Source organism: Protopterus annectens, chromosome 8.part0 (assembly GCF_019279795.1).
Source record: "Protopterus annectens isolate FY-2018-M chromosome 8.part0, PAN1.0, whole genome shotgun sequence".
Lineage (NCBI taxonomy): Eukaryota > Metazoa > Chordata > Ceratodontiformes > Protopteridae > Protopterus > Protopterus annectens.
In genome coordinates, this window is record NC_056741.1 from 719,165,425 (window position 1) to 719,182,853 (window position 17,429).

The 17,429-nt window shown below is 43.2% G+C and overlaps 1 protein-coding gene across 1 annotated transcript in view; it reads left to right on the top strand.

The window, feature by feature from the left end:
• Positions 1–17,429, top strand: part of MECP2 (methyl-CpG binding protein 2) — a gene marked incomplete in the record, with an annotated part of 882,599 nt that overhangs the window by 863,047 nt on the left and 2,123 nt on the right.

Genomic DNA, 17,429 nt, shown 5'->3' on the forward strand with positions numbered 1-17,429 from the left:
GAGGCCTCTGATGGCTCTGCTCTCTCGGACTACCAGGAGGAGGCTTTTTCGGCCTATGAGGATTCTGATGCAGAGGAATCTATCCCCTCGGCCTCCCCTCCTGAAGAACTATCCTTCGGGGAGACCCTTCACACTATGAGAGAGCATTTCAAATGGCAGGGCCAGGAATTCTCTGATTCCAGGAAAAGATTAAGAACTTTTCTGCATTTACCTCAGCATAGACCTGTGGCTATTCCTCCTGTTTTGAATGTCATTGATGATGTGTACTCTGAGTCTAGCATAACCCCTGACACTCTTCCTCCGGCCCCTGTCAAACCCGATAGGTACTACAGGGTCCCGGACTCACATCTTTTTCTTTACAAGGCCCACTCTGCTGATCCAGAAACTGTTTCCCAGGGCCCTAAAGGGGTTGCAGCTGCCACTACTAAAAATCCACTCCCCTCTGAAAGGGGAGTCCAGGGCTTTAGAGAGATGGGGTAAAAAAGTGTATACTTCTGCTACTCTTTCTATGAGGGCATTAAATTGTCAATTTCATATGATACAGTACCAAGAGTATTTGTTAGATGAATTGCATAAGAAACTGTCTTCACCTGAACCCCTAGATCGCAAATCACTTCAGGATCTGGTACATAACTCCCAGCAGGTTAGCAACCATTTCTTACAGTGTGGTTATGATGCATTGGAAGCTTCATGTAGGTCAGCTATGACAGGTGCAGTCATACGTAGGCATGCTTGGCTGAAGGAACAATCTCTGCCAGACCATGTTAAAGCTAAGCTTCTGGATGCTCCACTGGAAAAGCAAAAGTTATTTGGCTCCACTGCTCAGGAGGTCTTAAAGAAATTTGAGGAAAAGGCAAAATCTGTACAAACAGTAAGATTTTCTACAAGTCCAACCACCAAGATTCAGCAGAAATTGGCCTACCAAGAATTGGTCCTTTCCGGACACAGAAAGATTTCAGAGAGGCAAGAACAGGCGTGCCAGAGGTAGAGGGCAAGCTAGAGGCTCCTACAGAGGACGTCGATGGCAGCCTCCCAACCAAGGGAGGTAGTGCAGGACCTACAACTGCTGCACAAGGACAGACTCAATGACTTTGCTTTGACGCCGCCAACCAGGGCTCAATTAGAAGCACCTTTGGGCGGAAAGCTTTCTTTATTCTCAGAAAATTGGCACAGTATTACAAGAGACAAATGGACACTGCAAATAATAGACAGAGGATACAGGTTCCATTTTCACACATTACCAAAAAGAAAAGGCATGCCAGACCTGCCACCAAATCAAAGGGCAGAGGCTTTGAAACAAATCTCCAACTTAATGCAAATGAAAGCTATAGAAAAGGTTCCTCTTTCAGAACAAGGCCAAGGATTTTATTCCAGACTATTCCTTGTTCCAAGAAAAGAAAATCAATGGAGGCCTATTCTCGACTTGTCCGCACTGAATACTTATCTCATTGTGCCAAAATTCTAAATGCTGACTCTACAGCAACTCCTTCCCATGCTGGGCAAGAGGTCTTGGCTGGTGACTCTAGACCTCAAGGAGGCATACCTGCATGTCCCTATCAGGCAGTTGCAGAAGACACCTCTGATTTCTTGCAGGTTCAGAGCATTATCAATTCTCAGCATTGCCCTTTGGCTTATCTACTGCGCCCAGAGTATTCACGAAATGCCTGGCATCAGCAATTGCACACTGCAGACTTCAGGGGATTCAAATATACCCATATCTGGACGACTGCCTTATACAAGCGGACAGCCAACAAACTTTGGTAAAGGACTTGAATTATGCCATCCACCTACTGCAGGCCTTGGATATGCAGTCAACATTCACAAATCAAGACTTGTTCCATCCCAAAGACTAACTTTTCTGGGTGCGGATCTAGACACAACTACCCAAATGGCTTTTCTCACAGAAGAAAAACAAAGGCAACTACCGGATTACTTCAAGAATCTGACAAGGCAAACTCAGCTGACTGCAAGGAAAATCCTGCAGGCCCTGGGTTACATGGCATCTTGCATTCTTCTGATTCCACAAGCAAGGCTGCATATGAGGAAACTACAGTGGTACCCAAGGAGTTTATGGACTCAGCACAGTCACAGCTTAGAAACTTTGATCCCACTCATTCCATGCCTCCAAAAGGAATTTCTGTGGTGGGCTCAAGCAAGCCAGTCAAACAGGGGTCTGCCCTTCAGCAAGCCAATAGCCAGCCAAACCATTACAACGGACGCTTCAGACCACGGTTGGGGAGCACACATGGAGGGCAGATGTATTCAAGGACTATGGTCACAAAAGGAGCTACGCATGCACATAAATCAAAAGGAAATGCTGGCAGTGATACATGCAATCGAGGCCTTCAAACTCTTTCTGCATCAAGGCCACCTGCTAATAAGGACAGACAACACCACAGTTATGTGGTACATAAACAAGCAAGGAGGCACCCATTCCTGCCCTCTTTGCAGACTGGCAATGAATCTATGGGAACTTTCCTTGAAACTCAGTATAGACCTGCAATCCCAGTTTGTGCCAGGAAAAGACAATATACTGGCGGACAGTTTAAGCAGAAATATCATGGATGCACACGAATGGATGCTGCACCCAGACATCTTCCTACAGATAACACAATCATGGGGAAGGCCAGACATAGATCTTTTTGCCTCCCCCCACAGTCAGCTGAAGAAATTCTGCTCAAGGACATACCACCCACAAGCATGGAAAGTGGACGCCCTATCTTTCAGCTGGAGAACTCTATGCATTTCCACCTCTTCCATTAATGACCAAGGTCTTACTGAAGATCAGGACGGAGCAGCCAAAAGTGATTCTGATAGCTCCGGCCTGGCCAAGACAGCACTGGTACCCACTGTTAAAGAGCATGTCACGCACGAGACCATGGCCTCTTCCTCAATGGCCACTTCTCCTGCCACAGCACAATTACAAAACTCTGCATTCCAACCTGAAAACCTTGCAACTAACAGCCTGGAAAATACCTTGACTCCTCCTCAGGATAAGCTATCCAAGAGAGTGAAGGATATCATCATGGAAGCTCGCCGGCCTTCCACAAGAAAGGCATATTCGGCAAAATGGAAAAGATTTCACACTTGGAGCACCACAAAGGGCCTAGATGCGACAGTGATGAACATGGCACATATCCTGGAATACTTGGCAGAAATGCTCCACAATGGCCTGTCTTACTCTTCCATTAAAATTCATACTTCAGCAATTTCAGCAGAGTACACTACTGATCCACCTGTCTTTTCTCATCCTCTCCTAAGGCAGTTTCTAAGAGGAATTAAAAACGTCAATCCTCCAAGGAAACCTCCAGTGCCTACTTGGGACCTTAACTTGGTATTGGAAAAACTAACTCTGCCTCCCTTTGAACTGGCAGCATCTGCAGAACTACAGTTCCTGTCTTGGAAGACCGCCTTCCTTCTGGCCATAACCTCAGCAAGAAGAGTATCTGAGTTACAGGCCCTCATGGCAGTACAGCCATTTCTTATTTTTCATCAGGACAGAGTCTCATTGAGAACCAATCCTTCATTTATGCCAAAGGGTGGTATACAGGGTCTCATTAAACCAAGCTATTCACCTGCCTACCTTCTTTCCAAATCCACAAAACAAAGGGGAGAAACTTCTGCACACCCTGGACATACACAGACAGTTGCGCTACTACTTGGACAGAACTAAAAGCTACAGAAAAACTGACCAGCTGTTGGTAGCATATGCTGCTGGTGCACAAGGAAAAGCAATTTCCAAACAGCCAATTTCAAAATGGATAGGGAATTGCATTTGTTTTTGTTATTCCTTTCATGGAAAAACTGTGCCAGCTAACATTAGACCTCATTCCACCAGAGCCACAGCCACCTCCACAGCCTTCTTAAGAGGGGTGGCTACCAAGGACATTTTAGAAGCTGCTACATGGAGCTCCGTGCATACATTTTCCAAGCATTACAATTTACCTTTATATTCCAGATCCAGAGCAGGCTTTGCTTACGGCAGTCCTGCAGGGCATTTTAGCTACACCATCCTTTACATAGATCCTCCACCCCCAGATTGGCTATGGTATTCTACCCATATGTGATGACTGCAGATGCATCCTTGAAGGACATAGTACAGTTTTGTACCTACCATAAATGTAGATGTCCGATAGGTATGCATCTGCAGTCAGGTTTACCCTCCCTCCTTCCCCTCTTTGGTGTTTATTGGGTACTTTTCCCTCTCCTAGCTAGCTGGGGTTATCTATTATGGTGTATTTGTTTTTTATATATATATATATATATATATATATATATATATATATATATATATATATATATATTTCTGTGCATGTTTGGAATTTATTGCATTTCTCCAAATTTAGCCTTCCTTTTAGGGCACCTGGCATCTGGGGCAAGAAACACTGAGGAAGATGGCGTCGGCTGACGCTTTTATACCCCAGGCGCTCTGACGTCGGGGAAAGGGTGACATCAGCCGACGCCGGACCCAGACTTTGGAATCTGGCCGACCGAAGGGCTGCCTGAGGCAGGACAACCCATATGTGATGACTGCAGATGCATACCTATCGGACATCTACATTTATGGTAGGTACAAAACTGTATTTTTACCATTGCTGGTAATTTTACTCATCATTTTTAGGAAATTTTCTTGCTTACCATAGTTGGTATTAGGCTTCTCTATTTCTGTAAAAAAAGAAAAAAAAATTGTAATCAGTTTTCCTTCTTGTAATACTGTGTAAACTTTTTTTTCTTTTTAAACTCTGTGGAGTTCTTCATAGTGATGCTGGAAAAGCCCAAAGGTTTCAAAAAAGTGCACTTCTTGTGAGCATAAAATTCCACATCTGGATGCCGACAAAGGAGTGTATGTATTGTCTAGGGGCTGATCACTTAGATATGGCATACAAAATATGCTCCACTTTTAACCCTAGGGCTTTAGCGGATCAACGCAATAAACTGATCCTAAAAGGTCTTCTGCCTTTCACTGCTACTTTAGGGGCCTGAACCCCTAAGGGGAGCATAGGAAGCGCTCCCCTCCGAAGTCCCCCATGTCTTTCTCGGAGCCTCTCAGATCCCAAGACTCATAAATGGGATCCTAAGACGCCTGTAATTGTCATTAGTCCAACTATGTCTCCCTTGGAGCCTAAGCAGGGATCTGCTTATTGTATACTCAGGGGTAGAAGTCTGATAAAACCAATATCATCTATCCCGTCTTTGAGGTTACTTCAAACACAAAAGAAGCACTCAAGGCCTCCTTCCACTTCCTCCTGTAGGTCCTCCAGAAGCTTAGAAGCAGATATGGATAGGATGTTGCGTACGTTTCTCAGAGCCCAAATCCAGATGGGGTCTTGCCAGTTCCGTCCCTTACCAGATTCATGACTAGGCCACCATCTTCTAAAGCTATTTTCTCTCCTCCACCTATGCATCTTGTGGTTTCAGAGCCCCAGTATCTGAGATCCCCGAGAAGTTTGGTGTCTGATCAGAGAAAAGCTTATTCCTCCACTCAGACTATATCCTTGGCTAGTTCTGTTCCGATACTGTTGGATCAGAATGGGTCTCAGGGGATAGGGTCTGCTCCTGTTTGGTGGGATCAATCCCTTCCTCTCGGAATCTCCGTGCTGGACAAGTTTGGATCTGGTTCCACCCCTGGCATGCAGATCCAAGGGAGGTCTAGACCTGCCTTCGTTGGGAGTTTCGACTCCGAGAAGGTGGGTCGGGGTTTCTCTGGGCCCATCTGCTTTTGAGGTGGTGGAAAGGGCTTTTTCTGTCCACAAAGAACTGCCCTCTCATGCCTCAGATCCTACTCCCTTTCCCCATCAGTTCCTACTCCCTTTCCCCATCAGTTCCTAGCTCTGGGTTGCTCAGGCCTATTCCACAGGGACAGCCAGAACCAATAATTGTCTAGCCAATTTCATTAGAGGAGCTTCCGCTGTCTTCTGACACCTCACTGGAACATCCCACAGAGAAGGTACATCAGAAGACGTGTAAAAGGAGACGCACTGACTCCTTGTTGGAGTTGTTCACAGAAGGTACTGATTTTGATGGAGGGGTCCCCCCAGATCTCCACCAGATGACATCTCTTTTGAAAATATTCTAGAGATCCGGAAATAGAAAGGTGGCTGATCCCAGAACCCCTCACCAGAAGAATTAACATTTTTGGAGGGCTTTGGTTCTGGCCCTTCTACATCTTGGGTTACCCTATCCCCACCCCCACTGGATGAACTTACTGATTTTAGTTGCCCCTTGGACTTAGAAAGAACCAGATACCATTTGAAACCCATTCCTAAAAGACCTGACAGGTATTTGACCCCCCCCCCGACAACCTGGAGCAAAGCGGTCACATTTGATGCTGTGGTGATGGCAGCAGCCAACAAGAAAAAGCTAGTGGAACAGAGCTCTGCTGTCCATCTGCCTAACAGAGAATCTAGAGCAATGGCAGATTTGGAAAGCGAGTGTTTGCCTTGGCTAGCTTTGCCTTAAGGTCACTAAATTACCTGGCACATTTTACTGTACTTCATAGAGATTTGACCAAAGAGCTTTCAAATACGCGAGTCCATGTCTTCTGAGAATTTCAAATGGAAATACTCTCAACTGGCCACTCTCTTGTCCATATCCAATGCTTCGATTAGGCGGGATCTCTGACACAGCTAAAGGCACCTCACAAGCAGCTGGTTCAGGTATTGACTTAAGGAGATATGTTTGGATGCAGCTTTGTGACTTTGCAGAACCTTGTAAGACATCTTTTATTAGTGCCTCATTTGATGGCACTTCTTTGTTTGGTCAATTAGTAAAAGAGATGTTTACCTACAGTGGACAGGATGGAAAGAATCTGCCATAGGAATCAAGTTTTCTACCCCTCAACAAACCTTTTCTAGGAATCGGAGAGATGGCAAGAAGATGTGGTTCTGAAAATCTCAGGGGCCTTTCCAAGGTCCACCCGCTGACAATTCCTTCAGAGGCAGATGAGGAAATTTCAATGTTAGACATTGCCTTAGCGGCAGAGGAAGTCTGTAGAATCAGGGCCTTTTCAGGTAAGCCCTTTCAGCATTCCTGAAGCACTGCCTGTCAAACTCTGGAGCAGTCAGGGGTCGTGTATGTGCGCACCAAGATTCCTTGGCAAGTATAACACAAGATACATGGGTGCTAAGCATAATATCCAAGGGTTATTGCATACCATTTTCCCTTCTTCAATCTTTCAAAAGGAAGAAACTTTCCAATGTTCCCCCCAGCCAGAGGAAGTCAGCAGCACAAGAAATCCAGAAGCTGCCAGACGAGAGTCATCCAAAAGGTCCATCCAGACTAGATAGGATTCAGAACTTACATTTCTTTTTAGTGCCAAAGAAAATAGGGAACCTCGGACCCATTTTGGATCTAAGCAACTTAAATCAGTACTTAAAGAAAGAAAAGTTCCAAATGGTCACAGTCCTGTCCATTCTACCTTTTTTCTACACAAGGATGATTGGATGTGCACTATATATCTTCAGGATGTGTATTATCATGTCAAAATAGACAGGCAAGGCAATCCAGAAGACATCTGGCTTGGGAGTCTGTTATTACCAACTCAGAGCCACTACCTTTTGGCCTCACCACAGCCCCAGGGTGTTTATCAAATGCATGGCGCAGTAATGGCAGCACACTTGAGACTAAAGGGATTCCAGGTGTTTACATACCTAGATGACTGGCTCCTCACTGATTCCCTCCAAGCACCATTGCATCTCCACTGTAAGGAGTCTGGTACATTTTCTCCTTGCTCATCCTACTTCTCCAGGAGTAAGGTCAATTCTGCAGGCATTAGGTTCCATGTCAGTGGCCAATGTACTACTACTTTTGCAGGCTTCTTTGTGGGTTCTACATTAGACGTTAGCGGTACAGTGTTGCATTCTGCATCAATCCCTATCATTTCCAGTCAGGCTCACCCCGGTTTGCAAACACTTCTGGTGGTGGGTACAATCGGACAATCTACATCTAGGCAAAACCCTTTGTTTTACCAGCTCCTATGGCCACAGTAACTATGGACACTGCTCAATTGGGGTGGGACATGGTCCCCCCCAAGAGACCAAGTTGCATATAAATGTGCTAGAGATGTGAGCAATTCTATTAGTGTTGCTGGCATTTCAAGATGCTCACCCTTTGGGGAATGTTGCAGTTCAGAAGGACAACATGTTTGCAGTCTAGTACATCAGCAAACAAGGAGTAACTCAATCTTGTCCCCTTTGCAGAGAGGCCGTGAGAGCATGGGAATGGATGATTTCATCAGACCACTTTATAATTGCAACACACATTCTAGGGAAAACCAATGTGCTAGTGGACAAACTAAGCAGATCCATTTTGATGCTCCAGGAATGGTCTCTGAACCAATCTGTGCTGGGGATGATCTTCCAACTTTGGAGACAACTTTGCTGCAACTTATTTGCCATCCCCCTCAACAACAAGTGCAGCAGGTACTTTGCTCTGATCCCCCTCAGGGGGATATCACCAAGAGATGCTCTATTTCATGCTTGGCCTTTGGGTCTCCTTTATGCTTGCCCTCCTCTTCCCTTGATTCCCATTTATTTACAGAAAGAAATCAGGTTGAAGAGCTCAGTAATCCTCACTGTCCCCTTCTGGCCTTGGCAAGTGTGGTTCCCCTTCCTACGGTCTCATCTTCATTGTCCTCCATGGACACTGGAGCCAACTCTGGATCTCCTGTCATGTCACATCCATTAGGGATACAACATCCCAACATTCGAGCCCTAAGACTAACCACATGGTTTCTCCACTTCCAGTAATAGTTAGACAACCCAGCCTTTCTTCCCCTGTATGTAATAATATTTTAGCTTCTGAAAAAGAATTTTCCAGAAAAGTATACAAACATAAGTGGAAAAGATTCTCTGCCTGGGCTTTGAATCCTTTTTATGCCCCAGTCTCTATGATTCTCCAATTCTTGACCACACTTTTTTGAGGAAGGAGCTAGCTTCTGTACAGTTAACTTCAACTGGCAGCAATCTCTTAATTTTCACACAAGGAACAGACATTTTTCTCTGGCCTCGTCTATACCATGCAAGAGTCTTTCTTCTATGGCCTCCAATAAAAGATCCCTCACCACCTTGGGGATCCAAAAGTAGTACTACAAGGCATAATGCAGAAACCTTTTGAGCCTTCAGCTGAATCTGATATGAAGTTCGTACCATGGAAAACAGCTTTCTTGATCACCAACACCTCTGCAAAGAGAAAATCTGAACTACAGGCTCTCTTTCCAAAATCTCCTTATATAAATTTTCATAAGGCTAGGGTTTCCTTACGGACTAACCCTTCCTTTTTGCCAGAAGTGGCTTCTGAGAACAATAACCAATCCACCCACTTACCAGTTTTCTTTCCAACTTTTTCCAGTAAAGGAGAGTACATGCTGCATCTTCTTGCTATGCACAGACAATTACGTTTTTATCTTCACAGGACAAGGCAATTCAAAAAATCAGACCAACTTTGTTTCCTTTTCTCCAAAAAAAGACTAGGTTGTCTATCTAGTATCCAAAGTCACTCTAGCAAAATCGATAATGGACTGTATTTACTGGATTTATTCTCAGAAAAGCATGACATTATCTAAAACCATGTTAGGCTTATTCAACCAGATCCATGGCCATATCATTTGCTTTTTAGTTAAGAACATCTATTGATGATGATTATGCTGCCGCTACATGCTCCAATGCTCATACTTTTGTTACTCATTACATATTGGATATTATTTCTGGAAACATAGCTGCCTTTGGTTCGGCAGTACTCTGGAATATCCTTTTTTTTAATTTCTACAAGTCTTTTGGGTTTCTAATACCATGACTGGAATGGACCCCATTCCTAAGTCAGAGTACGATTAAAGTTTATGAAATTAATATTTTTAATCTTTGATGTTAGCCAGAAGTGCTCCTTGCAGCACCTGCAATGTGCCCAGTAATGACTCCTCCTGCAAATAGTATGGTGTTATATGTATCTGCAACATATCTAAGTGTTTCTCTTTCGGCTTTTCCCGGTTAGTGGTCGCCACAGTGGAACTCCGGTCCGCTAATGATTGGCAGTAGATTTTTATGGTGCCGAGGTGCATATCTAGGTACGATTGTAAATTCTTTCTTTATAAGATCCATTGCTCCTACTACTACTGGAACTGTCTGGGTACTGAACACAGATTTGCATTTGAAGTTTGACAGTTTTTCTTGTGGAAGTTTTTTTTTTCTTTTGTCTGGAAATTCTGGGCTTCTTGCATAAATAGTAACAATACATAATTTCTTTCTTATCCTTAGTAGTCCACTTTTTCATCTGGGTCTTTTCTGGCTTATCAACTTTTGTGATTTGTGTGGACTTCTACTTCCTTCTACAACAGGGGGGCCATCCTCCCCCCGGGCCTTGCCTAGCCCCATTCTAGGAATGTTTCCGTGTCTTCAGCATTCTACACTGTCATGTTTTTCCAATCTTTGCATCAGTGTGCCTACCTGGATTGGGCAATGTTTTTTATCCTGGGTCTTGTGCACCCAGCTGTTTTTATATTTTTTAACCTGTTTCTGTCCATGATTTATGCTATATAAAATACAGACTATATATCAGTGTCATCTTGATTAGATTTTAGGAAAAACAGGGTCCACCTCGTGAAGGCACTCACCAACACTTGAGGATGAATTCAAGTTCCAGCAATACTACTCTCCTTTACTTGCTGATTTGTCATCTTTCCATTTGGACCCCAAATCCTTCCATGAGGGTCACCCAGGATAAATGTAACTTGGGACTCAGTCACATATGTTGAGGAAGAATGAAAAGGCAAATATCAAAATTAAAAAGTTATGTTCTTACCATAACTAGGCATCTGTGTTGTCCATTTTCATTCTTCCTCAACTTCCCTTCCATCCACCCCCATCCAAGTTCCTGGAGAAACCTTTTGGACTGTATTGGAACCTATAGTTCCAGGATCGAGCCCTGTCTTTCCATCACACTATTCCCAGCTCTGTTGTACTATGAGGATAGAGCAGCAAACTCAATCTGAGGCTTTGGGGATGCACTAGAGATGATGGGTAGAGGGAGGGGCTTGAGAGCTGGATCCCAAGTCTGGAATGAGCAGCCGAGTTGGATCCGAGAATAGGATCCGAACTCGTACGTTGAGAAGAGTGAAAATGGACAACACCGATGCCTAGTTATGGTAAGAACATAACTTTTAATTTTCTGAGTTTTCAACATTTGCAAGACTTGGTGCTGCAGTAGCGTTGTCGCCTCACAGTAAGACACTGTCCGGTTCGATTCTCAGCTAGAGCGTCTTCTGCATGGAGAAGGTTGTGCATCAGGGCTGGTAACTCGGCACATAAAAATCAACTACCAATCCTTAGCGGACCGGAGTTCCGCTGTGGCGACCCCTAACCGGGAAAAGCCAAAAGACACAGCAGCAGCAGCAAGACTTGTCTATTTTATATCTTAACCAGTAAAAACCTTTTTAACATGCCCGTCTTCTTCCCTTCAGCATTATTTCTTAGTCCAGTCTAATTTTCTTTCCTCCTTTTTCTAATCAAATTATTGTTGTCAGTCACTTTTTTTATACATCTTTCCAAATGTTAGTAGAAATTTGTCTTCAAAGCTGATATTACAAATATACCCTCTTCCACTCTGAATTAATACCCTCACATTCAATTTGGAACACCAGAGGCTCAAGCGCCATTTTTAGCACAAACGTACCTGTTAGGAGGGCATCTTCATACCACTTGTATAGTCGTACCATGTTTCTTTGTAATACTTGCAGCATTTCTCTTATCTACTAGACATAACCAAAACAGAAGCCTTGCTAACAGAATCACATTTGTCATCCCAGTTACTGACTGTTCATTGTTTATCATTCCTCCTCTCCTTTCATGTGGAGTGATGCATGCCAAAACTGTCACCACAGCTACAACCAAAATAGACAGATGTTCTTCATTAGATCATTGTTGCAATATTCCTTACATCTTTGACATTCCCCACAAAGGTACTTTTGTCTTGCAGCTTGCCAAAGCTCAGGATCCTTCCCCAGTAAGGTGTAGGTCTACTCAAGGCATGCACCAGCATGCTGGTATAAGAGGAGCTGATGTCTACTACATCTTCAAAATTTTTTTGTGGTGTTTGCATAGTCTGACATCCATCAGCTTCGCAGACAGTTTTGCCATTTCGTTAGTTACAGCCACCAAAACTGTGGAGGATAAGTACCCCATTGAGAATCTTCCTTCCTTTTTCATAGATTTTGTGGTACATTTTTTCTTATGTAGTCTCCAAAAATTGGAAACTATGACTGGTAGTCAAATTCCTTACCAAATCCACCACTCCAGTTGTCTGTTTTTTGTTTAGGAGCACAACACAGTAAAATCTTGTAAATGCTGTCAGGGATTTGCTACAGAAAACATTAAGAAACTAACAACTGTCAGCTGTTATGTAGAATGTAAAATGTCAATTCTCTTGGCATGTGCCTGTGTGACTTCTGCTTCAGCAGCTTTGGTGCTTGGCTATCCAGCCAGAAATCTTTGGGAGAAGGTGCTAGAAAAAGTGGATAACTGTGATAATACTTCTGCTTCATCTGAGGTGGTAGAGCCTGGTGAGCCACTTTGGCAGCCCCAGACTATCAATCAACTTCACTCAGGCTCAATAATATTGCACTGTTTGTAGGCTGCTATGACCAGAAAAAAATGCATGTCCTTGCCTTTGTACTGTCTTTCGGTCTCTTCCCCTATCTGCTGTCCAGTACTGAGTCCTCTTGAACCAAGAGTTCTTTTTTCTGAAAGTGTAGGGGGATGTGCACCAAATACTTGTCAGGGAAGAGACTGAATATTTGAAATAAAATTCCTCCCTTACTGTAGAAGTCTCAGACAGATGTTCCTTGGAGAAGACCACAGGAAAAAAAGCCTTTATCTCCTCCTCCCACTCTTGGGAATATTTTCTTTGAAAAACGTAATTTCACAAACTTCTCGGGGTGACTGGTTTTCGTTGGTGTAGGGCTTTTTAAAAGCTGTTCAGGCATTGGAACTAAGGCAAACATCTATTCAGAGGAATTATTTTCTGTACAGTGATCATTCCGTTGGTGAAGGCTTGGATTATGCCTTCCAATTTCTCACTCCATTGGATTATGAGCCAGATGCGGAAGATTTCTTTTGACTATGCAAATGAAGACATTTCATTTGGTGAAATCATTTCCAAGGTAAAGTAGTTTTTCATGTGGGCAAGGCAGATGATGTACTAGAGAGACGTTGAATCTCCTCCATGTGAATATTCCTAAACTTGTAGCCATCTCCCTGTGCTTGGAGCTTTAGAAGATGCCTTTGTTTTGGCTTTTTCTCCAAATTCTGACGTGTCTCTTTTGTCTGTACTCAACTGAGGAGTTATCAGATCTGTATGGATCCGATGCCAGCAGCTTTTAGACATTTGGATCTGAGGCGTAGGCTCCTTCCCTACTCCTAATTCCCTTTCACCAATTCAGTACCTGAGCTCTCGTTCAACGCTTAAATACTTCAAACGTGGTCCTTGGTGCAGTGCTGGTTTTTGCTTTTTTAGTCAGATGAGTGATTATTTTTTGTCTGGATTTACTGATATTGCTCTCCTTTGATGGGTACATCTTGGCTAGGCTTAGTTTTTCATTTTCTCTTTGGAGAAATATTGACTTTGTCGTCTTCCCGATTAAAAAATGCTTTTCTATCCTAATAGGTAAAATTAGAGTTATATGTTAGGGATAGTGGAACTTTTGCTAGCTTTTCTAGTGGTTGTATAACTTTTTTTCTCTTACAGCTGTGTCATTTCCCCTCTACATCCTGACCTGTCTGACAAGGCCTTGGTTTTAAAAAAAAAAAAAAAAAAACGTACTGCTGGTTTGTCCTGATGGGGAATCTTAAGACCACACACCAAGCGTGTGTTTTGTTTGGGGACTTCACACCTGAATGAAGACTGTTCTACATGCTCAGCCTTCGGGGATAGGGTGCTCTCTGATCAAAAGTCCAAACTTGTTTCTTCTCCCAGCCACAACAGGAAAGTGACTCCCTCTCAATCCCGCTCCCCTTCTAGCAAAAATCTGGGGAGAAAAGCAAGGGAGAAAAACCTAAATAGAAAGAAAAGGAATCCTCTAAGGAAATGTCTTTGGAGAAGCATCATGAAAAATAGACTCTCAGAAGAGGTCGCCCAGCCCTTCGGGGCCATTCAGGTCCAGCACCAAATTTTTCAAAAATTTTGCATTCATCCCCTTTAATGGAACCTGTCAGGATCCGATTACCAACTGCTCTGTTTGTGAAAGCTAGGTTCTCTCAGGAGAGAGGTCGTTTCATTGGTCTTCTATGCCACCATCAATGGTTTCTTCCCTAAGGTTCATGCCATGTTTGAGAACCCTACCTGAGGTTGATGTGGACAGGATTATGAGGAAATTTGAGTATCCAGATTCAGTTAGGAGTCATCCCTGCACATCCCTCTGTTGGTGGGCCACCCCCCCCCCATTAGTTTCTCTTTCATCAGTCCACACCTCAGAGCCAGTGTCATTGAATCAGAGCATTCCCTGGAGACTACCTTTGTTTTAGTCGGCAGTACCTCTCAAGTCGTTTGACCCCATCTTTGGATCTCATTGGTTCCCAGAGACGAAAGGTTGGCTCAGTTCAGACGCACAGAGATCCTTCCCTTTCTCAAAGCATTTAGTCTCTCAACAGTTCAGCTTTAGTGTCTGCTTTGGAACCAACCTAGATCCGGTCTCGGGACATGCCCAAGTCAGGGTCTTCTGATCCCACAGGGATGACTGCAGCTTTCAAAGCAGTTATCTCTGACTGTAGAGAGCAGGTATCCTTACAATGCTCAGAACTGTCCCAACCACTGCTGACTTCTTTGGCTCCCTCTTCCTCCTCCTGCTGCCTCATGGCAGCCAGCTTCCAGTGGCCTCAAGACATTTTACTGTGTGGACTCTCCAAGTGTTCTGCAGAGCTTCCCACTGCAGAAGTACACAAGCAATTAGACTCCTCTCAGGAGTCCTTCACTGAGGATACTGATTTTGATGAAGGGGAGAGTTCCCCTTGAATACCCCCTGGAACACGTTTCCTTTGGAAACATTCTAGATGGTCCATTAACACTCATTTCCAGTAAAAATCAGTATTCCTCGAAGCCTTCTGGGATGGGTCATCTGCTACTTTGGTGGTCCCTCCTGCCAACAAACTTGAGGATTTGGTCTCACAGCAAAATCATTAATGTTCTGGAGGTTGAGGGCTGTCCTCCTTGCACTTCAGGTCTCTCAAGGCACCCTTCCCGGGGTGTTATTTTGATTCAGACAGAGACATCATGCTTATGGTCTGATACATCAACAAACATGGTGGGAGACCACACTCCTGTATGTCAAGAAGCCATGAGGGTTTGGCAGTAGGTGATGTTTTCCCAGTGCTTTCTGGTTGCAGTGCATATCCTGCAGAAAACCAGTATTTAGTGGACAGGCTCAGCAGATGCATTCTCCTGTCTCACAAGTGGTCTGTTAATCTGCGGCTGCCCAGGTCTTCAGGCACAGGGGCTAGCTATGCTGCAACCTGTTTGCAGCCCTGTCCAGCTCAATGTGCAGCAGCTATTTCACCCTGATTCCCAAAGAGGGAGAGTCACAGAGGGACACTGTGGTCCACACTTGGCCTCCTATACGCTTATCTGCCCAATCCCCCATACTAGAATATTTTCAGAAAGCAGAGTGGTGCAAGGTGAAGGTGATCCTCATTACACCCTTTTAGCCTTGGCAGGTATGGTTCCTTTTTCTGGTCTCATTTGATACACCTTCCTTGAGGTCTGGAAGAGGTTTCAGCATCCATTTCTCATCTGTTTATCCCACCTCACCTAGACATAAGTCTTGAAATTGACTGCATGGTTTCTCCAGTTCTAATGATGTCCAGGTTTTGACATTCTCTCAGAAGCACTCTGCTCGAAAATTTACATAAGTAAGTGGAAGATATTTCCTGTGTGGGCTTCCTGTAGGGGAGCAGACCCCTTTTCAGACCCACATTTTTCTATTTTGGATTTTGTAGCTAGCCTGTTTCTAGAAGGGGCTAATTATTCTGTTTCACCTTGGGATGTTACTTTCTTAAAACAACGAAATATACACCAGGATCTTTATTAAATAAAGCTTTCGGGTCTACACCCTTCATCAGTATAGACTAACATATAAAAAATCACCATTTAAATAGGAGAACAAAGTCACATGCTTCAACCCAACCCACCTAACAATAAAAATTTAAAGCTACAATGAATCAATAAATATATGCAAAGTAGCACATAAAAAATCACATCTATAAAGCATATATATTTTTATAAATAAACAATTTTATACTGTTTCATATGAAATCACATGCACCATACTTAAAAATTAATAATTAATAGTTAAAATTAAACTTGTAAAACTTCTCTCGGTCTTGTAGCCAGAACGGGCTTTAGACTAACTGAATTATTTAGGCCTGGGGCTACATCAGCTTGAAGTCTAATAATCCATTCTAGTTCTGTCAATTCCAATAAATTATTAATGTCACCCTTCCTCAGACCTACCTCTACCTTACAAAGGACCCTAAATCTAAAAGTATGTCCCACACCTTCATCCAGTATATGTTTACTTCAGGCATTGGTGGGCAACTTCCTCATGATTTCAGACCTGTGTTCCACCATTCTCTCCCTCAATTTTCTTATAGTTTTACCTACATAGAATGAGGTGCAACACACACAAGTAGCCAAATATACTACTCTCTCCTCATTACAAGCAGTAATTGTTCTCATGGTAAATGTCTCACTAGTTATAGGATGTGTAAATGTAGCATCACCTGTATAAATATCATTGCAACAAGTACAGTTATAGCATTTCACTGTTTTAGCCACCCTTCTATCATCTCCATTTTTATTCTGAAAATCTTTGTAGCACAATTTCTGCTTCAAAGCTCCTATAGGCGAACCTAGGTTTATCACCTACTATACACCTAATCTCAGGCATAGCCATTAAAATTGCCCAATTCTTCTCAATTATACTACCAACACTATGAGAGTTTAGGTTATAAGTTGTCAAGTACCTAACAGCAATATTATTACCCAACATCACCTGCGTAGTAGCACTATTCTCACTACAGCCTCGTAATATAGGTTTATACCTGGGCTCTCTTTCAATAATTACATCTTTAATTACTTTATTTATAAATTCCTTCGAATAACCACTCTTCTCAAACTCCATTGCCATAGCATTTACCTGCTCTTGAAACACTTCATCCTTTGTATTTAATCTGCTTAGCCTAATAAACTGTGCTTTCAACGTTCCTTTGAAAATATGAGGGGCATGCATGCTGTTTTTATTAACATACCTAAGGGCATCAACATCTTTTCTAAACACCTTGGATTCCAAAATATTAGATTCCTTAAAATTGTTACATCCAAAAATTCATAACACTATCTGAAGTTTCCATCTTGAAACTCAGGAAACTAGTTGAATCATTCAAGTACTG